Raw genomic sequence first — 27,973 nt, forward strand, 5'->3', positions numbered from 1 at the left:
TCACAGGTAAGCTCATAGGCAAGTGATGAGTACAAAACATGGAATGGAAAGGTCAGTATAGCTTGAACTACGTAGTAAGGTTTAGTACTAAGCATGATTAAGTCACGGTAACTAAGTACCGGTAACGTTTAATAGATAGAAGTAAGTAACAAGTACCGGTTTAGCACATATGGGTCAAATAGGCATACCGATAGGATAATAGGCTTGTACGCAAGGTCAAGTATAGGCTAGAGAGAAAGACCGGTATATGTTTATGTTGAGAAGAAATGCATTGTTTGATTTCCGAAGCAAGTAAAGGCGCGCAGCGAAAGGCATGCATGTTTCATTTGCAGGTGCTGCCGGTCTTCGGCTGAGCTTACTAAATAAAAGAAAGCACGGCCTGGAATCGTAAATAGACGAAGTGGTGTTTTTTCCTTTCCTTGAGGATCTATGCTTTTCATGGCTCTCTTTCTAACGTGGATGACAGGTTTCAAATAGTGGATCAGTTTCTTAATTTTCTAAGTGCTTTTCGTTGCCTTCTTCTTATCTTTATGTACCCTGGAAAAAGAGAAGAATCTTCACCATTACCATCACCTCCAATGGTTGGCGTCCCTTTAATTGTCATTTAGTAGTAGATAGGTTTGTTGAGGACATAATCTCCCGGCCTTATTCATGCATGATAAAGGTAGCCTTTCATAGTCCAAAGCCTTTGTGTGCTTTTGTATTGAACTCTTTTCTACAACGTTGAAGGATTGCCTTACGGGATTAGCAATGGCTTAATAAAAGGATTCAAAAAGGGCTTCTCTTAGGTCCCATACTAGATGACCACCCGGAACTGGATGTACTCGTACTAGAACATTTGGTGATTACCCACCGGGACTTCCTACTAAGTATTTGACACTTCCATCAAGAAGAAAACTCTAAAGTACTCAATCAATGGGAATGGTACTTGCAAAAAAAACATATAGGACCAGAGAAATGGGAACGAGGCTGACCTATCCGGGTAGTGAAGTCTACCTATGCTAAAGAGCAAGTTCAATATTTGGTTCGAGTAGCCAGCCCATTTTCAGGAGTGGCTTATTATAGTATTCTGAAAAATCATACGAACAAAGAAAGCCTATTTTAGGAGTCCACCATATCAAGGGAAAGGGAGATCAGGCTTGGCCTTCGCTTTGCTTATGAATCTTGATTTCTTTGCTTTTGAATGAGGGTCTGGATAATAACAAGAAGAGTCAAGGTAGCGAAAGTAGCTATACTCTAGTAGCTGGCGGGGCTAGTGCTAGTGGTGAAGGAAATCAAATGGCAGAGAAGACACGGATTCAGACTTCTTTTTTCCCTTGGTGGTATGCAGATTCATTGAACGAAGAAGGCAGTCTTTCTTCCTCACGAACAAGATCGGAGCACCCAAGCCAAGGTTAGGCACTCGATTGGCCCGTACGTACTCTAGAAGCAAGATCGCGAGACGTCCCTATAACACATCGCTGACGTCCTCAAGGCTTTCGTTGTCGAAGAGTGAAAGATCTCACAAGTCCTCCATACGTCAGTTTCTATTCCAGCCCAGCAACGAAGGTCGGTCTGCAACATTCCCTGGTACGAGTATGCAGCGTAGTGACTAGTTGATTCTTCAATTCCTTGAAGCCCGTTGCGTAGTCCGTGTCGAGTTGTCCAATCCTTTATCAATAGGTACAACGGCAATCAGCGTCCTTCAATTCATGCTAGTCGTTGAGAACTCAGCATGTCGTCGTATTCTGGCGAACTCCGAACCGTTGTTCCGAGTCAAGTAGCAAAGCTAAGGGTAGGACGAATTATCAAAAATGGAGCATTGCCCTGCTTTCGTGTCGAGAAGCAGAGTAGCAGATGACTTTCCCGAGGTCACAGACGTAACTCAAAAAAACTCATTCCTTTTGAATTAATTTCGAATAGTTCTTATCTTTGAACCACTAACATCCAAGTATCAACGATGCGCGAGACCTTACAAACAATCTGGTAAGCTTGAGTGGACCGACTGAGATCTAAAATACTATGGTTATGGTTATGGTTATGGTTATGGTATGGTTAGGAACAGCTTGACTTATCTCAACAAGTGCAATTTCTTTCAGGCTTATTCACTGAAATATTAGAAACCCTTTTTTCTTTCTTAATGACTTCGCTCTTCACTTACTTCATATCCAACTATTGATAGCCGGCCTAGTTTCAAAGGATACCCAGGGCGCTAAGCATGAATAGGAGACAGTGAAAAACAGCAATCAGTATAAGAACGAAAACAAATAGTAGAAAGGAGTTAACTTGGGTATAGGTTTCTAGCTTGGGTGGGAGGACTCACTCACTAGGGAGGTAGCCGCAAAAATAGGAAACATAGGGAGTAGCAGCAATTTATAATAGGAAAGTAGGTGTAAGCAGCTACCCGATAGAAGTCTAACGAAAGTAGGAAAGAGTTTATTGAGTGACTTGAGGATAACGAAACCACTATCTATATAGATAGGATTTCCTATGCATAAGATTTCTGAGTAGTACTTGAAGCTTAGCACTAGCATTGGCATTTAGTAGTAGTTCTGGCAATGAGTGACTACCTCTATATACCTTGCTCAGGGAAAGGAATAGGCATATTTCTAAAAAGGATAAGCTGGCAAGCACAGGTTTCTAAACAGGAGTTAGGTATGGGTTGTGTGATTTGAACGACCAAGTAACGGATACAAGACATAGGCCCACTATAAAAAGGAGTTCATTTTTGCGTAACGGTGCAGTACCGGTATATCCATATGGTTTAGGTCAAGTAGTTGGATAAGCTGGATAGGTCAACAAGTGAGTACGTTGAGGGAGCCGAGCCGTAGTTGATTTGTTTTTTCGTTTTCACGGGCAGAGACAGGTATAGTTGTTTTTACAAGGGCTATTGTTTAGCCAATAGAGACATATTGAATAGGTCAATGCTAGGAATATGCAGTCACAGATAAGATAAGTAAAGAATAAGTGAGTATGTACGAGTCAACTCATAGGTTTAGTAGGGCTACTAGAAAGAGGAGCTTGGGACAGAGCTAGCAAGATATGAACCACGAGCAGAGGTTGTCCCTTGAAAGAAGCACCGACCGAACAGGTATCGAGATATGCATCTGGATAGGTTGTTTTAGCTAGCTAGGCATTTGCTTGTGATTAATACTTCTTTTCTTAAGGTTAAGGTAGTTAGCTAAGCAAGTATGTATTCACGGAGAAGCAATGGTATAGGTTGAGGTTTAGAAAGCTAAGTAAAGTATTTCAAGTATGCATGCGTGATAAGTCAAGCAAAACCCGGACGGAAGAGATGGATTTTTTTATTTGTTAGAGGAAGGTGTAATATGTGTATGTAATAGGACTAGAAAGAGGCATGTATGGTATAAGTAAGGAATAGGCTTTCACAGAAAGGCATGGAATAGCTTAGAGGGATAGTATAGTATTTAACAAAGAAGCACGTACCGCATCTGGTTAGGTCAACAAGTTGTTGGTTGGCATTCAAGGTATGTGTAACGTTGAGAAACAGGTGCTAGGTATGAACGAGTAAGCTACTAAAAATAGGCGAGATATGGTTTCAATAGCCTAAGAGTTCATGGAAAGGGATTCACAGATAGGCGTGGGCATGGGAAAGTAAAGTTATGTATGCAAGAGACAGGTATGCACGGAATAGGGATAAGCGAGCACCGGGAGAGATATGCCAGTAATAGGACTAGGTTTAGAGAAATAGGCATATGTGAATAGGGCTACTAGATCATTAAAGTATAGGTTTTGGGTAAGCTCGCTCATATCGAAAGAAGAAATCGAAGGAAATGAAGCATAAGCTGACTAGGTCAAATCCTAGGCTGTTTCGATAGACAAAAGAAAATAGAAAAAAGTAGTGAGTGAGAAAGAAATAAGTAAAAAAATAAAAGACGACCCAGACGAAACAATTAGTGAAATCGTTCTATTTCCTCCATATCCTCAAACATATGCCTATCCCCGCACATGTTCTTACTCGCATATTGGACTTACGAAAGGTAAGCCTTATTCCCAGCTATTTAACTCAAAAAAAAACTCTTAACGCCCATATGTTCATTCTTTCTTTGCTTCTCATGTTTCCATGCTCCTTTCTGGTGGCAGGAGGCAAAGAAGAGACATAATGGAGATAATGATGGTTCAAATCCAACCATTCCTTGGGCGTGGTTCGAGCGAGAATTCAATGATCAGTATTTAGATGTTATGTCTCGGGAAGCGCTTCGACAGCAATTCGTTAGCCTAAAACAAGGGAGTGGTACTGTTCAGGACTACAATATGAAATGCGACAACTTGATGAGGTATGCTCCCGACATTGTGGCAGATGACTTCCGCTTGCGACGGCAATATCTGGAAGGTCCCAGATTTACACAAATAATCGACCTTCCTGGTACAGTGAGACTAGTGGATCTGATGGCACATGCGCTACGAGTGGAGTCATATGAGCGGGTCAGCAAAGCTTTGTTCTCAATGTAAAGCCACGAGGGATCATCAATCAAGGCCAACAATGAATTCCCCGCCATCAGCAAATCCAGCTAAGCAAAATTCTGGCGTTGTGAATTACGAGAAGGTTTGGTGTCGATATTGTCAAGGGAGACATCATGAGTCAACTTGCTACAGGAAGAATGGCACTTGTTACAATTGTGGTGGGCTCGGTCATTTCGCTAGGGAGTGTCCCAAGCCAAATTCAAAACTCATGCTTGGTGTACAGACCGAACCAAACCGATGACACAGGGAGTAGTGGCGAGAGGTGGCGGTACACAACAGCCGAGAGGTCGTGGAGGTCCCATCTCTCAGCGGGACGTGAGATTTGGAGGCAGAGGAGGCGCGCGAGTCACAGTTCAGGCACATCACAGCGAGGCTGGGGGACCAATCGACAGACTAGATCAGACAGATGACACTACCGTGGCCACAGAACTGATAGCAGGTATCTTCAATATTTCTGGGTGCTTTGCTTACGTACTGATTGATACTGGATGCAGTCACTCAGTATCATCTAAAGCTTGGGTCAAAAGATGTGGGCTGGCGACAATAGAGAGTGGAAAAACAATGTTGATCGGAACCTTTGAATTCTTCATTCAGGAATTGAGGTGTTCATACCTTAAGATACAGATTGCAGGACGAGAGCTAAGAGTAGACCCAATAGTTGCAAAAGCAGGACGATATGATGCTGGGCTTGGAATGGTTGACTATGCATCATGCCACGATTGATTGTCCACGCAGGAAGGTGACATTCCAGAAACCGGGGACTAAGCCATTTTCATTGCAATTCAGACAAGTTGGTGATCGAATCACGACAATCTCAGCTTTACAGGCACAGCATCTAATCGAGTCAGGTTGTACCGCCTACCTTGTATCAGCCATGCAGACGAAATCGGAGGTCAAGAACCTATCATCTATTCCAGTGGTGTCAGAATTTACCGACGTCTTCCATGAGACTCTACCAGGATTACCGCCTGAACGAGAGGTTGATTTATGCATCGAAACCAAACAAGCAACGGATGGAGCAACTAGCGCGAAAGCCGTTGCGCGTTTTGGTTTGCTTTATCCGCCATGCCATTGCCATTGCCATAGTAGAAAGAATAAGCTGCTTCTTGTTTAGGGCGGGCTATCTTGACTCTTGAGCCTGAGAGGGAGAAGGCTTCCCGCGTGGGCGGATTAGCAATCCCTAGTCTTCCATAACGCGTATTGGACTTATGTTTCCTCCTCCTCGAAGATGATGGATCTATCTGGTCACCGAAGCTAAATGGACCCGAGCTGTTGATGACCGAATAGAAAGGTTTTTTTTCAATGGCAAGTCCTAGATGATGTAGGCTTTGCTTATCCTGGCCAACCACAAAGTACGCATCTCATGTGCAAAGAGACGATCTTCCGTCATAGACTATAATAAATAGTAAATGGACCGATCACCAGTTTATTGGCTCGTTCATTCAGGTAAGGAGGCTGTGACTTACAAGATGTCAAAGGGAAACCATTGTGGAAGTTCTTCGGTAAAGGGCTTTAAGCGAGTAGGGGTAGCTGATACTACGGCAGGGATTCGCGAAGAGCAACGCCTTACGATGTTCATGACCAATTGGTCAGCATCTAGCAAGAAAATGGATGCGTGTTAGCGCCGTGGCGCTTTCTAACCCTTTTATGCCTTTGATACCACCCTCGGTAACGCACTAATAGACCCCGCTGTTGACTCACGTTGGATTCAATCGATTGCTTTCCGCATTTCTAGCCACGTTTCAGCCCTATCCTTCTGTTCTTTATGCAGTAGTTGGTTGTTTATGGCCAGCCAGCCGAGCCGGATAAGATCAAGCAATAGCCGGCATTCAATTCTTCTTTACATCTGCAGCTCCAAGAAAAGAATCAGAAATTGAACCTTTCCACCAAGAGCCAGCCTATAGTGAAATTGGTAAGTTGAGGGCGCTAAGCCTTTTGTTTAAGATGAGTAAGGGCTCCTTTTTTTCAGGGAATAAGAATAATCCGAAAGTCGCTAGATTAGGAAAGCATAGGATCGAAGTCTTGAACGGACTCATTCACTGCCTCAGAATATGCCCACGCTGCGCGCCCTTGACATTTTGCATCACTGTACATCTTTTCTCCATTAGCCCCACACGAACCAGATTTGCTTTTTGAAGCACTAGAAAAGCCAAGCAAAACTCCAAAGTGCCCGGGCCTGCGAAAGCTGAATGAGGGTAGCCTCTCAATTCCTTGATATTAGTAGGAAACGGCATCCCCAGTATGTCTTTTGTTTTGGCGGGATACACCCTTTCTTTCGTACTCAGAATCCGAGGTTATAATATGCTCGACTGATCCTATTTCACTGTCACCACCTTTGCTTCTTCGGTTGATGAGTCTCAGGTGACTCTATTAGATTCTTGGGTCGGGGAGTTTTCAGTTTCTCTAGTGGGAGAAATGGTGTTTGACAGGAGGGCCAACAGTGTTAAGAAAAAAAAGGAGATTCTGGCGGATACATAAAAACCAAATGCTTAATGTAGGGGATTTTCATACTGTCAGATCAAGAAGGGTTAGGGGAACCATTCAATGCCAGAGTAAGCTGGGATTAATACAGCTTAATTGAAGACTTCTTTCTCTTTTTACCGAAGATCATTCTTCCCGAATAGAGTACGCGTAAGGATCTTCACTTTTTTATTAGTAAGGAGTAGCGAAAAGAGACTTTCTATTTCTCAGAAGCCTGCCGCAGCTTTTTTTCTCACGAAAGACCCTTTGACTTGATAGCCAGAACGCCGATGAAAGAGAACGTAAGTAAGTCTCCTAAAAATAAGTAGTAGCCCTATCCGATTCATTCTCCTATGCCTACAGATCGATTTTGAGCCGATGATCAGAGTGTTTGTTTGGAAGGAGGTAGTCCCATCCCATCCCATGTAAGTGGATGTAGGCAGATAGCCTTCCCTTGTTGAAGAGGCTAGTCTTTGTTTCGGATTCCCATGTTGACGAAGAAAGTGCCCGAGCTATCACATTTCTTATTCGAGGGATTTTTATGTTTACGATTTGCGTGTTTGGGTGAACCTTGACCAGCCTCGGTATCTAGTGAGCCAATGAAATTTTCTTCCAGAGAGGAGCCTTACCTAAAGAAGAAACTATGCCCCTGGTTTGAAGCGAAGCGAGAAAAGACAGCCTTTACCATCTTGACGATAACGAGTCACTAGTCTACAACGTAAGCAGATTCCTGAACTGACCCAGCTCTACTTATGCAAGCAAGTCCGGCACAGACAATTCACTTATATCTTGAGTAGCTAGCTATATAGGATCTAGAGAGCTATCTTCTTTGTTGAATGCTCTTTGAGAGTAGTAGAGCCAAGAGGAATAGTACGTTGACCAGTGCTACAAGTTTGGAGTTGAAGCCCGAGCGTTAGCGAGTTTATTTTTCACATGAGATGTAGGCAAGCACTGAGGTAGCCGATTCCACTCCGAACTCCGCGCCTTTCCATACACTCTTACTCCAAACCATTTGAGAAAAGCATACTGCGTCTTATTGCCAGATTAACGTCCGGGCCAAGCACGCACCGATTGCACTCTGACCTTATCTTATCTTGTCAGGCGTAGACGAGACAAGCAATGAAACGAAGAATTTACTAGTGAAGCCGCGGAGACAAACCCAGGAAGAGATCTGATCGAGAACGCTGCGCGCCTTTTCCACTTACGACAATATACGAAACACTTCATGATATCGCAAAACACAACCACAATCTAGATCCGTCAAAATGTGAGTTGGTAGCCCGCCCGTGCAACTTAGAAATGTGGTATAAGAACAATCGGGCAACATCGGGAGCAGTAAATGGGTTTACCGAGTATAAAGAAGAGCTGATGTTAGAACGCTTCAAAGCCCGGCTAGTAGCCAAAGGTGCGGAGCAAAGAGGAAGGAGTAGATTTCACAGACACTTTCCGCCCTGTTGTTCGACCCACATCAGTACGTGTTGTACTTACCATTGCCTTATCTTTTGGTTGGCCATTACATCAATTGGATGTCAATAATGCTTTTCTGCATGGTGACTTGGAAGAGCCGGTTTACATGCTTCAACCACCGGGTTTGACTGATCCAACCTATCCACAGCATGTTTGTAAACTTAGAAATAGGGCTCCCCGTGCCTGAAAAATTCCAAACTTGCTTGCAATCACTAGGCTTTCATTCTTCTCAATGCTTCGCCCTTCCTTATTCCTCTTCGTCTTGGTATGATACTTTCCTAAAAGCAAGGATGGGTTTCTTTTGCAAATGATCTGATCTAACAATTGAATGAAAGCACATGGTTTGCGGGGCAAGGGATGCTGTAGTTTTTTCTGAATGTGATAGCTAAGAACTGTTATTATTCGCTCCACTCTTGCCATCACGCTCTGTCTTGAGCATCTCCCACATCTAACTGCAAGCCTTGCTTTCCATTGGCTGATTCTCTGTTCCAGGTACAAGTCAAGTGGTCCGGGGATGGATTCCTGGTGAAGAGCACTTTTGGATTATCTAGTTGTTGCTTTGACTACCCCAATACCCAGGATTAAAGAAATACGATTCCTAGCGCTAGAAAAATGCATATATAGGGTCCAGAATTCATGCAATGGAATGAAATAAGGGTTTAAGCCGGGGATTAAAGAAAAGGAATTAGGGGGAATGTGGAGAAATCATAAAAGCTAAAATCAAGTCGGTGGCGCGATAAGATAGTTCTTCAAATGTTTGCGAAGCGCAAGACCGTGTATCTGCTTATCCACCCGCGGATTGTAGGTTAGTAATGCAGATCTTTACCCCTTATGGACCAAATCCCGGGCACTGTAAACACTTGCATTTCGCCACCGGGTGATAAAATCTGCAGGATCCACCTTTGTTTGATATCAACTGGACCTTATGCGAGAGAAAGTGATGCCATCAGAATCTTAAGGTATTAATATGTAATTGGATAAACTGAGCTTTCACCTAGAAACTTCTATTTCTGTGTAAGAAAGAAAGACTAAAAGCGAGTTCTACTAAACTCCAGATTGACTGGTTGTCTTACGCAGTGCTAGCAGGGGTTCGAATCTTCTTGATGCGGATTATCCAAGCTTAGAGTATGAAAATAGGAGCTCTTCTTAATCCCGGGCCAGCTTTGCTTTCCTCTAGAAGAGACAGGCTTACTGAAACTAGCACTAGCAGCGCGTCTTGTCGTCAGTCAAATCCAATTCAATAAAGAACAAGAAAATGTAGGTGAACAAAGAAAGAAGGCAACTGCACTGCTCTAAGCCGTATGTCATGTGCAGGTACAGCCCGGTTGAGTCTGCATTATTTAAGAGCTTCTAATGTCCGTATGCTGTCGCGGTTTGGTCAAGTCTAAATGCTCATTATGGTGGCTCATGCGACCTACAATTTAAATAGAGCTAATTTGGCTGCCAAGAGGCACCTGCCAAGAAGACTCAAGCTGTTGATTTCTGCTTTCATAGGGGTCTTTTGGGGGTTGTTTAAGCATAGGGATGGGCGAGTGTGGGCTACAATGCCACCGGACTTGCTGTGGGTAGCTCAAGAGGTCTGCCTATGGTTCAATTGACAGGTGGTTGTAGTTTATTTTGAAGTTTTTGATGTTTCATGTACATGATGATAGAGATCTGTCAATTTGGGATTTTTACACCCACTAGTTTTATAAAACTTAGATGCGAGGAGGTTTCTTTTAGAACACTCTTCAATGAGTCCTCTGCGAGCCTTATGAGTTCAGATCCTCTACTGTGCAGAAGCTCACTCTTAGCGATTCATCTTATCTCATGAACGAAAGGAGACTGCTCCGGTGTGCGGGTGAAGGGGACGAGACCTTGTGCCTTCCTAGTATCGAAGCAGGAGCTCCTTGTTAGAGTAGAGAAAAGTTGGTCGAATTGGAAATGAAATATTTAGAGCTTTTCATTATCTAAATTTACCAACTAGAAAATACTTGACTATTTTACTTAACTTATTCATAAGTTGGCGCTGTGTTTACTCAGGAAAATCCAACTAAAACACAACAACAAGAGAAAGATTCTACTATGATATGACCTTCTGTAATAATGAACTAGTTTTGCTGATGCAAGCCATCGATTCAGTCTATAACGATGATTGGAGGGTGAGAGGTGCTACGTCTTTCATCAAAGATCGTTTGAAAGAGATAATATACACTACTGGGGAGTACCATTTTTATCCGATTGATCTATATCATTTAGATAAATATTATTTAAAGAAAGAGAATTTCCTCTATCAGTTAGTTACTATGGAAATGGAAATGGAAGAAGATAGAGGGGTCTTAACCACAGAATGTGTGAACGGTGATGATTTACATGTCTATAAGTGTAGATTTGCATCTGATGCACTTCTACGCGTTAGCAAAAGTGTTATTAAACACCGTCTTAGTCTTAGTAGATGGATATGGATATTACACACCCCCGCAACTCACTAAGTTGAGGGATCTCAAGGAAGGCCACTATAAAGGCTTAGGTGAACAGAATAACGTTAAAGCACTTGTAAAGATACAATACAGTTGAGTGATAGTTTCTATCATACAAATCAAACTGATATATTAGCATATATTGATGGTATTATCCCCGATGGTCTTATAAAAGATCTAACCGGACAGGTTGTTAGTCTACCAATCTATTCTATTCAGAATCATAATATGATAAATTACCCATGGGTCTCTCCCGTAGGAGAACTAACTAAAGTTCTATTTCATCTTTACTATACTATACTATACTATACTATACTATACTATATTGAAAATTGAAATTGAATTGATACAGTGTTTGATAAATGGTATCCAGGAGTACAATATAGCCGTTGGTATAACGAAGTATTTATAGCCTTCAAGTACGATGATTTTGTATGTAACCTAGAAGGTCTTCAAAGTCTATTATCTACAAACCAACTAGAAGGATCTGTTGAATATATCGATTATATAAATAATTCGTATTTTATCACTCATAACGATGAAAAGTTTGTTTACCTGTATGATGGCCATGTTGAGGTAAGGACCCTCCATGGAGGCCGATCATTCTGGGAAAAAAAGGTAACACATAACAAAACATCTTGAAAGGGGTTAAGCAGGGAGATCTCGACTAAGATCGTAAAGGAGAGAGAGACTAGAGCCGCTTACTCACCCTAAGGCGGCAAGGGACAACAGAATCGAGGAGAGAGTCGAGTAATCGCAGAGTCGAACCACGATGAAGTTGTGCCCGCAGTGTTAGTTTGTAACGTATAACTTATCGAATGTTTCCGTGGAAGCGGAAACAAGTACTAGTTAGACGCAGGGAAACGAGCAGAGACCGTAAGTCGCCGTTAGACGAGTGAAGGCGACCCGAAGGGGCCGGCCCGCCAGAGTAAGCAAAAAAGGCTCTAGTAGATCTCGTAGTGGAGAGAGAAGTCGAGATATCCAGATAGGATGGTCTCTTTATGTCACTAATAATGCTATCTGTTAAAGACTAGCAAATATTATGACAAAGGTTGTCTGGCTCTAGACTATAACATGGATAGAGGTGGGAATACCACATGGGAGGAAGGGGAAGTTTGCCTGGTAGATCTATCTACTCCAGCTTTCATCGTAGTTTTCAGGGGAAGGGCGGACGAAGCCACTTTGACAAACAGGAACCAGCCACAAGTAAAAAAAAAAGGTGATGGGAAATTTCCAATTAGATCGAGATTCTTCTTTATTGTTATGGATAGAGGTTCGCTTTCCCAGCTGTAACCGATGCCACAAAGGCCTTAGGTTTGAATGTTTGATTCGACTTCTTTTCCAATTGTCTTTATCTAAAGGCAGAATTCGCTTGTTTATGAGTCGTTCCTGTCCTGTAGTTCAATACACTATTATAAGGCCAGTTGCCTATACAGGATCTCCAGTTTCTAGTACAGTCAGCTTTAGTTATCGCTACACCCTCTCTAGACAAACGATTTGATTCAACCCACTCTACTACTGGTACAGTAGCACCCTGCCTTAATAATCGCATAGGCACCCGGGAACCTTACTCAGTAAAGAAGGAGACTCCCTAAACAAGACTGCTAGCTGGTATGGAGGGACTCGCTTTGCTTGCTTCCTAGTCAAATATGCCCTATCCGTCTGACTTTAATATGGAATGGTATATATATAAATATCCTTCCTGCAGAACTTAAGGTCTACACGTGAGAAATACGTATAATACTACGATAGGAGAACTACTAACTTCCGCCATCTGCATTAGTTACGTTAGCGTAGGTAGGCGGTTCTCATGCCAAAGGGGAAGATCTCGCTCAGCCAAGTGCACAACCTGAGTAAGTACACTTATCGAGGAGTGATAGGGCAGCAGAGTTTGAGGCAAAAAAAAGATTTGGGTGGCTATGGGTGATATGGGGAATCTAACAATTAATTGACAATGATTTCACCGTGGTGTGCATTGGTAGCTTCAAGACGAAGGCATTTTCCATATGTAAGCCACAACACAATTTCAGTATCTTATTCTTCTGAACCAGGAAAAGCGTTCTGGTAAGGAGGATGAAAGAAGAGTACGAAAAAGGAAGTCAAAAGTGGTAGATCCAGGACATGCCAATTTCTTTCTCATCTTTCGCATCGCCAGACAGCGCATGGTTTTCTCAAGATCGTAGTTAATTAAAGAAGAACGGAGATTGAGAAGAAGATAAAATGAACTTAAGTCCTCGTCTCAAGAAAAGAGAGGGACGAGTCGAAATTCGTTCAGGACTTGTGCACGTAAAAAGGCTTCCACGTTTGACCATAGAAGCCCTGGGTAGAGCAAAAAAAGAACATAGAAAAAGAATAGGCCTGATTTGATTCGTCTGCTCGTGGGATTGCCGATACTGCTACCCGGCTACACTGAAAGAGGGAAGCGAATAGCCTGAAGATTCTTTCCTTTGTTGTCTCACTATCAGAGCTTGCGAGAGAGACCAAAAATACTCTCTTCGGCGACTTAGACTTACTCATTTTGGCGATGTCTGGCACCCGCGCAGGAAGGGTTGAATTGTCTGAATTGAACTCTGTGAGATAATGGATCTAACGTTAGGGCTTAGTTACTCCATCTCTCTAGCCGGAACTACTTGAACCCGAGTAATTAGCTTCCTTAAGCCATGTCCATATTTATGGAGCTAAATCGGATGGTAACTAGATTCATTCCGTAGCATGGGATGGGATTCTGTAAGAGCATCTCTAAATAATAGCTACGCATCAGTTTGAGTTCGAGATTGAAAAGTCCTCTCAAGTTGACTATTTTTGGATAAATGGGTCCTGTCAAACTGTTGTGACTGGCATCAAAATACGAAATGTTAGATTACCAATACTATGTTAGCATTATCAAGACTGCAATCTATCACAATTTTGAGATGCTCTATAATTATAGATACCAAGAAAACATGATTATCTGTAAATTGGTCCAGAAGTGAGAAAATAGGTGTGAAATTCCAGGCTAGGGTTAGCAAGGAATTGTTTGGGCTGATTGAGGATATAGAGCTGATGGAGCTACCTTTGCAAGGGCGCAAATTCACTTGGAACAATGCTGTGTCAGCTGCTAAGTTAGACAGATTCCTTTTTACAATAGACTGGGATTCAATGTTGTATACCCATGCTGTGGCGACAGCCCCTTCCTAGATATGGTATGGTTCAGACCATGTTCCTTTGTTGGTGGAGTGTGAGACTGAACTGTTCAAAGGGTTTTTCAAGTTTGAAAGATCATGGTTGAAACAAGAAGACTTTATTCAGAGGAGCATGCACTGTTGTTAAAAGGAGAATTGGGGAAGCCTTTTGAGTACATTTACAACAGATGAGAAAGTGTTTTAGGGGTGGAGTGCAAATGTGAATAGAGAGATTAGGAGAACAAAGGAAGAATTGTTGACCAGTCTGGATAAGTTGGAGCTTTAGCAGGAAGAGAGGGAATTGGAGCAAGAGGAGTGGGAGTGCGTTGATTACTGATTTCACAGGGGTTCCCCTACCGTCCAGAGAGAGTTGTCGCCAGGTCCTCGAAAAAGAATCTGCCATAAAAGAGATGGAGATTGACCATCTGCACCTGCTCATTCAATTATTCTATTCCGAGAAATCAGGACTACAATCTTCAGACAGAGCTTCGATAAACTACTTGTCTCATTGGGAATACCCTCTTATGGAGAGCTAGATTCCGTAGTGGAGTTTACTTAGCTAAATTAGCAACTTATCGATCTGCTGTAGCTTTTCAAATCCACTCTAACCGAACTATGTTAATTATGGAGCCTATCCTTAGAAAATAAGATTGTCCTTGTACTTGCTCTCTCATTCCTGGGAGTCCTTCAAGGGTATCAGATCTTGAAACAGGTTTTTCTTTCGCGCTTCCCCTAGCGCAGGCAGTAGTTTGATAGCGAGTTCACCTTCCTAGTAACGTTTGCTCATTTCTTTGTTTAGCATTTCTTTCCTGAATCAGAGTTTTGAGTAGCCGGGACGGACATGAAATTAAGAAAGAGCCCGCACGATCTAGATGCACTGAAAATGGCTATAAAATATCCAGTTTTAGAAAACAACACTCTCTCTCTCTTTACGAGAATTTCAAGTGGGTTGGTTCAATTCCTAGCTTTTTTGGATTTGTATTGCCTTACGAACTTGCTAACTAAAAGAAGGTAGGTCCACAAACAAGTCTATATTGGAATAGATAGAGAGCATTTTTCCCCCTTGTAATTTCACAAAAAGTGGAGAGCCCTAGCATTGAATGAACGTAGTTACTTATCGAATTACCTGAAGTGAAGGAATGCCCAGACTTATTTACTTGTCCGAATAGATTGACTCGGTAGGCCGTAGGAAAAGATAACTCATGCCTACTTTACTTACTTGCCCAAGCCCTACCTACATATTTTACTAGTAGTTCTTTCGGAGAATTACTCTCTACCTACCTATCCTATCCTATCCTATCCTATCCTATCCTATCCTATAGTAGATTGAGTCGAGTAGTGATGAGCACTTATATATACCAGTCCGAGTATGGAATCGAACTAACTCATACATAGGAATTCCTTTCAGGTTGTCTTGCATTTACTTTTTCTTTTATTTGTCCCGAAGAGACAGGGAAAGCTTTACCAGTTGAAAACTGCGGACGGATTAGCCCTCATTAACTTAAACTTATGAGTTAAGTTTAGTAAGGAAGATCTTGGCTTTGTATTGCCGCTTTTCCTAGATATAGCTATAGCATAGTAGTGCGTTTGCGATAAGATTGAATTGAAACTCGAAGTGAGAGCATGCATTTCCAGCCATACGGAGAGAATTACCCGCCTACCTGGATGGCCTGCCTAGTAGTTCTTTTGAGAAGAAGTGCGCGCACATCTTAATTCCAACCCATTTCATGGATTTTCTCTAGCTACCTCATTTCAGTAAAGTTAAGCGGGTCGCCCTTTAAAGCCCCAGATTACCTGGTGGGGCTAGAGTCTATTGTTCAAAGCTAGCTAGTCGAAGTCTTAACTCCGTCCGTTTGGCTCAGTAAAAAAGTATGGGAGAAAATCCCGTATTTATTTTAGTTAGGCCCCCTCTTTCCCTCGATAAAAAGCAACTCAAAAGACAGTATGTAGACTCGGGGAAAACCTCTACCTAGGACTTGATTTACTTGTTTGAAAAACTTTTTATTATCGTATGGGAAAGTCACCCAACACTTTCTCTATAAGGATAGAGAAAAGAACAACAGACAACAAGACCAAATCCAACCGTTCTCCCTCTTCTTCTTTTTTCCGTCTATGTATAAGTATAAGGCTCTTTCGAAGCGGAATGTATTCTGCTAATGTGCACCACGGCACGGAGTTTAGATGAAATCCCGGTGGACCTTTGGGCTGCTTTATCTCATTCCACTGCAGAATTGGGGGTTCACAAGAACTTTGACATCTTTCCGCGAGAGCTGGCAGATCATCCACTCTTCATTGAAAAGTGCGTAAATTGCCTACCTAGTTTTAAAATTAATTAGAAAATGAGTGTCACAGCAGTAGCTTTTAAGATAGATGGTAGCCATGAATAAGGATATAAATGAGAGGAGTGAGTGTGAGGAGAACTTCCCATTTGCTGTTCTTAGACCCTGTAATAAAAACTTTGGAAGCTTCCTAGGAGCGAGTCAGCAATTTCGCTCGTTTTCCTGGTATCCAGACTTTCATAGTAGGTCTCGTAGCCAATATCCCTACCAGACAATCCAAAATGGAACCTTAGAGTGCTTTACCCGTGACCTTTCTTGTTGCTCCCTGGGCAAATAGAAACTATATCTTTTTCTATAAATAGGTCTGCCGCCCTGTTAGTGCTCTATTAAACCGGCTTTGTTTAGTCTGATCACTGATCATTTCACATCAACTCAGCGATTAGAAACTCGATGTCTTTTCGGCTGTTTTATTAGCAGCGTTAATAACCCTCCCTTCTGCTCTACGTTCAAAGACTTACTTCGTTTTTATTTGAAATAAGAATAACAGAGATGAGGGTAGCGGCTCTTACTGTGGCTGTGGCTGAATCACCGGCAGCATTAAAAAGGAAAGCAAAGACGTACGTGTATACTAAAACCCTCCAAACAATAGGTCTCCAATCCAGCGAGTAGATGAACGAGCCGACCAATAGGTAGGAAGGAAGGAGCGAGCCCCCCTTTTGATTTGAGAGGAATGGCTCATCCCCTCACCTCAGCTTTAGGAAAGAGCGAGCCATTCCTTGCCGGGGCGGTATGAGTTAGCCATTCATCTGTTGGATGTATGGAGCCGACTCAGTTGGGGCCAACGCCAGCAACCTAAGAAGCAGAAATTAGAGACATAGGCATTTTGCAAATACATACAAATAGAATATACCTGGCTCACAAATCGAAAGCAGCAGAGTAAGCAATTGTTAGAAAACCAAGACAGGTCAATTGATCCATCTTAAGTAAGCACTGTCTGTGTGAACTAGACCGCCTAGTAAGGAGATGCTTATTGCTATGTGGTTTCCACTCTTTCTTACAAGAGCTAATGAACAAGAGCTATTCCCTTCCTCAGATTCCATTTAGAAGCTAAAAACATCAGTAATGATGGAGGAAAGAAAGCCAACCTTAGCGGCCTTCTTCATTGGAAAGAACATTTCTCCCTTTTTCCGCTGCGCATTTCCCCGCCAGAATCCTCGTAGTACTATACTATACTATACTATACTATACTAAACTAAACTAAACTAAGTCGTGGCTTACAAGCTAGCCCGAAAGCAGCTTACCCTTAGCTTAGCGATTTGACTAAAAAGCCGAGTTAGCTAAGAATGCAGGAAAGAGAGATGATCTTAAAGAAGATAACCAAGTGGTGTATCAGCCTGATAGCTTGCTTGGCTCCTTTACCCTTCATGGTTAGAATGGGTACCTCGCGGTTGGATCCATTCCATCATCCATCAATCTCAGGATCCAGGCTCGCCTTCACTCGGTCAAGGGGTAGCCCTTTACCTCGTTCCGGGGTGATGAACCCTTTCATTCCTAGAACAGGGTATCTCCAATTTGAGTAACCAGCTTGCCATCCTTCTCAACCCACAATTGGAATTAATCCCGATAATCCTTTCCTTAGTTAGCTGCCCAGAAGGCGATCCAAACAAGAGCTGTATCAGCTCATGGGGATGACCCAGAATCTCTTTTCTCTGGTCTGTCGATCCAACCAGCTACCATGTAAACAACTATACCATGACTAGTTGACCCAGTGAGTAACAACTATCGTAGCGAACCTAAAGCATTCAGGCTTACCTCTTGGTAAACTTTGACTTTAGTTTGATATTACGCATAACCTTCCATCCAGTGGCCTTCCACCAGATCTTTCTACATCCGTGGTTATTAGACAGGATTCTGTGCTTCTACTTTTAGGCTTGCGTTCATAGACTGAATTCCACTATCTTAGCTCGCTTATGGTGGGAGTGTTCACTCGCTATCCTTGGGTAGGATCTTCTTACCGAGGGTATGACTACAAGAGCACAGCCAGCTGTATTCATGCTCTTCGAAGTACCCCTTTCTTGTCCACAGCTAGACAGCTCGTACTCATTTGCCCAGCAGTGGTCGGGTTCACCCATTCTTTGAACCTACCTATCTGCTTAACCCTCACCTTCCTTCATATCAGAATGGAACAGTAAACTATATTGTTAGATGCTATGTTTCTAGGATGGAATTCCCTGTACTCAACAGTAAAAATACAAATAGTATCCATGGGATAACCCTGATCGATAGAAGTCACCGCTAAACAAGTTTTGACAAGAGGAATGCTTATTGAATAATAATAATTATTGGCTTTATTTATTGCTACTAGAAAGGTAGATACCGGTGGTAAGCGAAGAGGAAATAGACTCCTGTGAGTATCTATTTGAGTAGAGAGGTATGCCATTAAAAGCAATTAAATAATAGAAAATGAAGGAGATACTAGGTAATGTGTATGAAGGGGTAGCCTGTATAGCATGGTCTAGGGTTCTGAGAGAGATCGGTCATCAAGAAAAGAGATAAGAGTTCGCCCTCCCTGTTTTGAGTGGGTGCTCGCAAGGTCAAAGTAGAAAATTCGATTCTTTCATTAAGAGGATAAAGAGTGGAATTTATTTACACCTCGAAGTAGAGATGTATTGGTTGAGTCATTCGCTAAACAACTCGGATCGAGACCCGACCCCTAAAGTAGAGTCTGTTTAGTAAGTAGTATGTGGCGGTAAATCGAGCAAATCAACTCAAGGGCTTCTGTTGGCTCATGATCTATGTACCCACAATAGGGATTATATTCCTCAATACCGATAAAGTACCTCAAGTCACCAAGATCTTTCATTCTGAACTGTTTCTGAAGGAAAGAAAGAAAATTCCCATGTTAAATTTCACTTTCACTTTAACAATAACAATGCCTGCTTTTTTAATGTTATAAACTTAGACCAAAAAAATAACCATACCATAAGCCGTATAACAAACAAACAAAGAATGATCACACGAGCTCTGTCTGAATCCAGCTTCATTCACCAGCATGGCCATCTTGAATTTTGCAAACCGACGCTCTGGGTGCTTGTTTGAGACCATATAAGGCTTTCTTCAATCGGCAAACAAGGGATGGATCGGAAGTCTGATAGGGCTTTAAGAGATAGGGAAAACTGCGGTAAGAAAGACCCACTCAGTGAATCGGTGGATCACACACTTGGACCCGCCTGACTATTTCGAAAGTAGACAAGTGTTGAAAGAGTGAAGTCTGGGGACAACGGTAAACGTAAAAAATGGGATCTCCAAAGCTACCCGCCCTACTAAAGAAGTTCGCAAGCAAGGGACATGCCGAACACCTACCTTTCCAACTAAGTCCCACGCGAGGACCCTTTCATCCTTCCGTCGTTAGCAAGCGGTGGCCGACTAGGCCTTTTCCCTAAATATTTTAGGAAGCGAAGAGGACAGAAAAAAGTTCGGTAATCTTCTCCCTTTGGTAGGCATTTACCCAAGGCACTGATATTCTGAGTCTCTCGATTATACGTGAAATAGGGAGTTCAAGGTCTTATTTGTATTTCTTGGCCTGGCCAAAGTGAAAGTGAATATGAGCGAAAGTGAATAATTCACTATTGAAAGTGAAAGTGGAGTGAAATCTGGATATGAAGGTTCAAGTCCAGTTCCAATCTGGATATAAAAGTGCTGTTTAATCGTCGAAAGTGATCTCTCTTTTGTTGTTCTCTTTTAGTCCACTTTTTTTTTAGTCAGAAGTTCACTTTAGCTTAGCTAAGTAAGTAGTCCTTCATCAAACTTGCATATCTGGCACTTTAGGGGGTCAATCTTTCATGTTGGAAGCTAAAGAAAAGGTACTCCCCCTCATTTGAAAAGGATAGGCAATTGAGAGAGAATAGGGCGATAGCGATAGACACAGGAACTGAAATAGACTAAAAGAGGACTCCCGTAGAGGAGAGGGGAAACCCGCTTAGATAGGGCGATAGCCCGGTTTTTCTTGAATATCCTTTCCAGTGCTTGTCTTGTATTGAGGTATACCGAAGATATGAGTCAAAGTAGGTAAGAGAAGGAGGCTTTCACTATTATTATATTAAGAGTAGGGCTTTAATGAAAAGAGTAGGCCCTTCGTATCTTTCCTCCAAGACGGAGCGAGACGGATAGGCAGAGCAAGAGCTCTTAAAGTCTACCCTACCCGGGCTAGCTTCTTCATTCATCCATTTAGGTCAGGGGCGGGCTTCTTCCCTTATATACGATGACATAGATAGAGCCTCCTTCTTTGATCCATTCATTGATAAAATAAAGTAGTCTTCGGGGGCAGTTTACCTTTTGAATCGACAGTAGAGTAGGTTTGATCTTGCTTTCTCAATCTTTCTCTGATCCTAGCCGTGTAGTAGATCCGGCTTTATTCGGCTAAAAAGAAGTGTGTGGCCGTCGTATCTGCTCGCCCCCTTCTTCATTCATCCATTTAGGTCAGAATGGATCCAGGGAACCTGGCTCGGGAACAGCCCTGAAAAAACACAGTAAGAGAGTCCAATCTCTGAAATTTAGCATTTTATCTCCTAACCTAAGTAGTAGTAGTAGTAGTAGAAGGCTTAGTATCTGACTTGATCCAATAGAGTAAGAACACACAGTAGATCCAGATTCCACACCTTGCTGTGGACTGGGGAGAGAGCAGCTCTGCGAAGCTGGGCGTTCTGTGTGATTATGGAGGAACTGTAGTACTCGCCCCAAAATGCAAGCCGGGATAGATACTTAAAGAAAGGGGGAGCGGTGGGCCTTCAAAAAGGAGCGAGGGAGTGATGGGCAACCTTAGTCTATATGTTGCTCGTGAGCCGCCAAGTACCAGTCTCGCAACAGTACTGGCGTTAAAGGATCGGTCCTTCACTTGCGGATCGTTCGCGAGTCGAACTCGCTCTCTTGCCACGCCTTTGACTCACGAACTCGAGTCGGACTCATTCACTGCTTACTTTTTTTAGGATCGTTCGTTCTTCACTCTCTTGCTATTACCCGCAGGGAGCGCAGCAACCGACGGTGCATATTATCATATAGAAAGAAGCGAAGCGTAGCGATTCGTACTACCGGAAAAGTGTGCTAGGCAATAGAGTCAGCTTACGGGGTGGGGCGCAAGTAAGCGTAGCGAATCACATAGAGTTGCCCCTACCTGCCAGCGCGCAGATAGATAGGGCGGGCGAGCGCAGGGATGGATGTCTGAGCGGTTGAAAGAGTCGGTCTTGAAAACCGAAGTATTGATAGGAATACCGGGGGTTCGAATCCCTCTCCATCCGCGAGGGCATAAGTTCTCTCTTGCCTTATCTATAGATAAGAACGAATCTCCTCGACTCGACGGATATGATGGATGGAATGGGTAGAAGGTTTAGGTTATTGTGTGTTGATTTAGTTAGGACTTTGTCTCCCTTTCGTTATCTTCCGCCCCGGGGGGATGACCTGTGGGAGGGAGCTAAGTCGAAGATCTCGGTGTCGCCGTGAGTGGTTGATAAACAGCGATTGCTGTTTGATTTAGGGAGTCCTAACCCGCTTAACAGACAAAGAAAACGATAGAGACTTCCGGGTATAGGGTGACGACCTTAATGAATCAAGTATTCAGGTCCGGTAGAGCAATCTCGAATTATCATATAGAAAGAAACTCTCGACGGGTACGGGTATAAGTAAATCGTTTTTGCAATATTTTAGTCATCGCAAAATTAAGGTGAAGTATGATCTGTATCTGTAAAAGTAGATCTTTGAATAACAGATTGGTCTGAACTTAAAATCATTTTAACAAAGCATGACAGTTTTTCATGACTGCCTTGCTTTCTTTTATATGGGAGCTGAAATCAGCATCCGATCGACCCTTGCTGCGTACATGGGTCAGTAGATATCACAGTACTAACATCGCAAACAGGATTCAGGTTTAAGCCACAAAGATAGATGACGATGAAGAGGAATCGTAAATTTGTTCACAATCATTCCTTTCAGGGAACTCACAAGGCCCATCGTGCTATGTGTTCAACACAAAACCCAGTCTTTATCCGTCAGTTTTACCAACCTGACCAAGAAACCGTATCAACCCTGCCGCAAGGAACCATGCCGAGGATCTTTTGAGATATTTCCTAGTCTAGTGGAAGTCTAATAGGTCTCAGGATTCGAGGTGGCTATCTTCCCTTCCGTGGATTTCCTAGTTCGATTTCTCTCTTGCATCTGTTTATTGTGATACTTCCATGGATCTGTTTGGATCAACCTCATTGGCCAGTTCTAGGCAATAAAGAGACAGACAACTCAAAACTCTATTGGATGCCGGTTTGCGGAGATTACCTACGAGGATTTCTTAGGATGGCTCAAAGACGGATTCGGTCTTTTCCTCAAAGGCGGATACGATGGAATTCGCTTTGGACTAGGAGAGAGCTAGACAGCGGGGATGAAAGGTTTGCGAGGAAGAATCAATGGTTCTACAACTGCAACAGCACTTACTTCAAAGACTATTCTACGACCAGCCGCCTACTTAATTACACTTCCAGCATGGCAAGTTCCTTCTTCTGCGAATATGAGATAGACCGACAGCCGGTACGGGACTAAGGGACTGTGGGAACAGCGAAAGACCGGATTCTAAGATATAGGCCAATCAAAAGGAAGATGGTGAAAGACCACCACAAAGAGACCCTCGCTCACGCCTTAGTTGCGCAACCAGTGCCGTCTCAGATTTCATCAGTGCCTTCTCTACCTCAGTCGACTGAGTGGCTCTTAGACTCAGGAGCTTCTCATCATGTCACCGGTGACTTGCTTCGCACCTGTCCTCTTATTTTGCTTATGCTGGTTCAGATACTCTCACCATTGGAGTGGAGTGGAGATGGTACTGGTATGAAAATATCCCACATTGGCTCTTCTCCTGCGGCCTTGTCTCATGGTTCCATTCACGCTTCGCGCCCTCTCGCCTTTTCCCACAACTCATTCATAAAACCAGTTGTCCGTACACTCCTCAGCAAAACGGAGTGGCCAAGCGCAAACATAGACACATTACCTTAGCGGCCTTGCTGTTATGCAACACGCTTCTATCCCGGTTCCTTTTGGGATGAAATATTTGCAAGTGTGGTCTATCTCATCAATCGCTCCGCGCCTCTTCTTCTTCTCTCTCTCCCTTCACACAATTGTTTCATAAAGACCCGAATCTTCGTATTCTCAGACAGCCTCACCTCAGACCTTACATTGATCACAAGCTTCAGCCTCGTTCGATGCCGTGTATTTTTCTTGGTTATGCACCACAACAGAAAGGTTACCGCTGCCTTCATATACCAACTAACAGAATTTGGATTTCCAGACATGTTGTCTTTGATGAAAACAGGTTTCCTTTTAGGGAGCTCTCTACATCTGGATTGACCATTCCCGAGTCCACCATCGAGCCGGCACTGGCACCATTACGAGCGAGGTAGGGCAGCTAGCGAAACAAAGTGCGAGGGATGGATTCGTGCATGAATGTCAGATGGTTGTAGTGGTGAAGCTCGTGATGCTCTGGATGAGACTGACTCTATATGCCCGAAAGGACCAATCAGGTGGATCATTTGGACAGAGGAAGAGATGGGTGGGTGCACTGCCCTGCCGCAGAGAAAGAAGACAGCTCTATCTCAGAAGTGAGCTCCGTCTCACAAGTTAGCTCAGCTCCGTCGATCTTCTCGAGAGGAGCAGTTCAAATCACCCTGTACGGATCCATTGGGATCTGGTCGAAGTAACGGGTACCAGGTTTTTCCTGGAGTTGCCTTTATTCGTTCATTTCTGGTTGAAATATGGGCTGTTTTCTGTGTGGGTCTAGGAAATCAATCCGAATCTGCTTTCCATAGGATCGTTTGGATATTAATCGATTAAATAGGTGTCTTCTGCTGCATTTCGAGTTAATATGTGTACTCTACCGAACGAGGAGGGTCGAGTCGAGGGAACACTTCCTTGACGAGAATCGCTAACAACTCCTTTTCTTTTCTTTGACGAGCTTAAACCACTCCCGGATTCCTAATCATAGCTTTCTTTTGTGGGCCTCCCATCGGTAATGGTATGGGTTCCTCGGTCTCATTATGCATCTGTTTTGTTGCAGTTTTGAACTGTAGTGACACAGGTGCGTTTTAAGAATGGCAGCAGGTCTAATTATTCGTACTTTCGGTGCATACGCCTGGTGAAGGAACCTTCCTTGGGTAGAAAAGTTACTAATAGCTCTGCCTCGAACAAACCCAATTGTAGTGATCGCCCATATTGGATCTTTCGTATCGAAAAGTGATAGGAGGTGAGACTTGCCTATTTCCTTTGGATGCCTATTCATATGTTTTGTGAACAAGTGAGCAGCTGGTGCTCTAGTATACTGTAGTGAGCCTGAATGGTCTTTATGAATTGTGCACTTGCTATATTATTTGTTCTTGCACTTTGGCCTTGAATCCTTATTGTGCACCGTGGTCTCTTGGCTTTGATGACAGGGATATCCCTTTCCCTTCTACTGCTTGATCCATCCCTGCGGCTTGCTCTCTTGAGAAAAAGAACCTAAGCGAATTCCCTTATCTTATTTGGAGGATTAGCCATGGCCTTCCTCAGATTATGGGGCTCCTAGTTTGCTGATCTTGTAAATCTCTTCCCCGCTCAAGTTAAGGTTCCCACGGCAATGAGTGCTTTGCTTCTCTACATCTCGTCTGCTATCTTGATTGAGATGCTTGTTTTCCTAGTAAGAGTTGTACAGCCCATCTCTTCCCTTCTATTCACTACCATTCCGCGTCTTCGACTTCTATTAGTTTCTTTCTTTCTCACTTTCTTTGGCTACAATGGTTACTGCCAGCAATATCAGATCAGAAATGTTATAAGAAATAGCTATATCTATTTTATTTTTCTACTTCCGCTACAGGTGGGGATAGACTGATTCGGTCGGGTCGATAATCTGCCCCGACCTCTCAAGCCTCTAAAGATCGATAAATGGTATCTATCTGGATGGAATGCTAGCAAAGCAATAAAGTACCTTGCGTTGCGGGTGGAAAACAGAGAGGAATCTCCTGCTGCTTCGTTATCAAGAAAGAAAGCTTAGGTTTGGATTTCTTCTCCTTCACTTGTGACCTATGAAGCACCAATGCTTACGATCCGGTACTAGTCCTCCAATTATCTTCCTCCCAACGCGGCAGGTCGGATCTTCTAACCCGATCTCTTCTCAGGTTTCGAGGTTCCTAGCTGTACTGATTAAGGGAGGACAGGCAAGTCACTACACTACTCCAAATGCAAAAGAGATGCTCATCTACGTAAATTCAAGTCAAGCTCAAGTCAAGTAAATGGCCCAGGAATGGATAGCGTAATGTGTGAATCTCAATTGTTCATATAGAAATGGTGCTCTCTGGTTGACAGGTTCGACTTCTTCATTTTACTGGGATTTTGGGCATCAAGTCAATTTTGCCTAACTTTTATTCGTCACATTATACGTGACTCATTGGATTTCCAATGAGAAAAGTGCGGATCATATAGATGGCAAAGTCCATAATTGGTTTTTACCTAGGGAGAGTCGATTGCTTTTTGGAAAAGTTCATCTCACTATTTGGAACTACTGCAAAACTCTCATTTCCAGAAGCCCATTTTCTTTAGTGAAATTGGAGGATGGACGAAAACACCGGGAAAATGAAAGCAATCTTGATTCCGGTTTGCCGAGGAGGGTAGGCTTGTTTTCCCACTATATGCGACAGGCCTGGCTTTCCATACTCAGACACTATAGGAGTGCTGCTACACGAACATCCTTTTATTCGTCACATTATACGTGACTCATTGGAATGCTGTCTTTCTTTGGAAAGCAGAAGTGAGAATTGGATTGCTGTCTAGGCGAAAGCGGGAACTCAGATGACTTTGACTTGATACTTGATTGAGATGCTTGTTTTCCTAAGAGACCAATCCTATGAATCTTCCTTGGACGATTGCCGAGTTGCCACTTCTGATTACCAAGATTACCAAAGACTTATCACTTCTCGATACGAAAGACCTGTTTCCCAGAACCAGAACCAGAATACGAGGAATCGATTTTGACCACTGCTTTGTATGGAATGGCATACGGCGCTTCTGCTACGAATCAATGTGTCAGTTCCCACTATCCTAGCGAACTGAACAATACCAATACGCGAATCACGAGCCGGAACAAACGAAACGAGTGCTTTCTCCGGAACAGAGAACGAATACACGGCGCTTCGAATGGAGAATACGAGACTGAGGAAGAATACCTTGACTCGCTATCTCAAATTCGAATACAGAAATGCAACATATGGTGGAAATGCTATGAGGAACCACAAATCCTTCCTACTGAGGTGAGGAAAATACTAGATTATTTCCGGCACCTTTACTTTACTTTACTTTACTTTACTTTACAGTAGTAACCATACCATAACCATAGTTGGAGGTAGTTCACTAGCACAGCCAGCCAATGAGTAATCAACCTTCCCTTTAGCCAATGAGTAATCAACCTTTTCCCTTTCTGGACCAGCAAACAGAAGAACCAATACGAGTAACCCTTCAAGCCAGAAGAGTAACCCTGAAACCTACGAATAGGAAACTGTCTTTACTTGAAACCGTAAGCAGCAAACCTATGCCAAGGTCACTCATCTTTCCTAAAGACGTTGACTACGACTCTAGATTAGATCTGGTGAATCACCGGTACCTCTAGGTATGGAGATCCTTCGACAAGTTCTTCTTCCCCATTGGCCAGGTCCCTCTGCATACATAGAATGTCATAGATAGAAACGATATCTCGTAACGGAAGACGATAGATTCTAAAACTTGATCTCGCCGGGACCACAGAATTTCGTTTTTCCTCGATAGAGAGTCCTAAGATCTGATCAAGTGATGCTCACCATGGTCCAAAAGTTGACAAGCAGATTTTCTCTCGATGGAGAGCCAGCTGATAAGAATCAAGTCTGTTTCGTATAGCTGGAAAAGTTACCAAGTCCGTTTTCCCGCGATTTTCGCTTTATAGCAGATTTTTCCTCTAGAGATGGTCTTTTGGTCTGAGAAAAGTATGCTTCCCTTAGTGCCAAAACTACTTCATCTGATTTTGCCGAAGGAAACTCTAATCTGGATTTCGAATAGTTCACATTCCCCGGGTATTTGACATATAGAAATTCTGGGAGTCTTCCTGGCCACACGTGGAGCAAGCGGCACCTATCTTTCTCTATCTATCTTGGCAGGGCTTCAAAACTAGTTCGAGAAAAGAAATGCGTCTCTCCTATAACGGAGAAATCACTGAAGCCTATGGCAGCCTCTATCTAGTCGATTGCTTTTGGATCAAGCCCAGTGCAGTGTAAAAACGAAACCCTATTTGACCTCCGGAAAGCCTATTGACAATTCAAAACTTCTGGTCCCCTATACTATACTATAATAGGGAAAGTAGGCAAGTCCATGGCCACCTACTTGAAGTGAAGAGCAGAAAAGAGATTTGATTCACTACCGAGTTCTCTTCCAATGAGTAACTACTAATGTTACGAATCAAAAACGAGCCCTTCGTCCTCTGAAAGCCGGCGATCGAGTGAGTAAGTCCGCCAGGAAGCTAGTTCTTTAGGGCTTAAATGAAAGCTTGTCGGCTGTGAAAAGTATACCTTTCCTTTTCCTATCCTTTCTTCTCTACTGGCTATCCTATCCTTTCCTTGAGTTTGTTTCTTTCCGCTGCAAAAAAGAAGCTAGTCTACCA

The 27,973-nt window shown here is 43.0% G+C and overlaps 1 protein-coding gene and 1 non-coding gene across 2 annotated transcripts in view; one reads left to right on the plus strand and one right to left on the minus strand.

Moving 5' to 3' along the window:
- LOC118474231 (NAD(P)H-quinone oxidoreductase subunit 2 A, chloroplastic) overlaps positions 1–27,973 on the minus strand; it is a 71,388-nt gene that overhangs the window by 4,218 nt on the left and 39,197 nt on the right. The window contains exon 1 of the mRNA XM_035963713.1: positions 1–27,973. This exon is cut by the window's left edge and continues 4,218 nt beyond it; it is cut by the window's right edge and continues 39,197 nt beyond it. The gene's annotated coding sequence lies outside the window, so the exon portion shown is untranslated.
- On the plus strand, positions 21,498–21,584 carry TRNAS-UGA (transfer RNA serine (anticodon UGA)). Its single transcript has one exon. It is a non-coding gene; the product is annotated as a tRNA-Ser (tRNA).

This window comes from Zea mays, unplaced genomic scaffold, assembly GCF_902167145.1.
Source record: "Zea mays cultivar B73 unplaced genomic scaffold, Zm-B73-REFERENCE-NAM-5.0 scaffold_23, whole genome shotgun sequence".
Lineage (NCBI taxonomy): Eukaryota > Viridiplantae > Streptophyta > Magnoliopsida > Poales > Poaceae > Zea > Zea mays.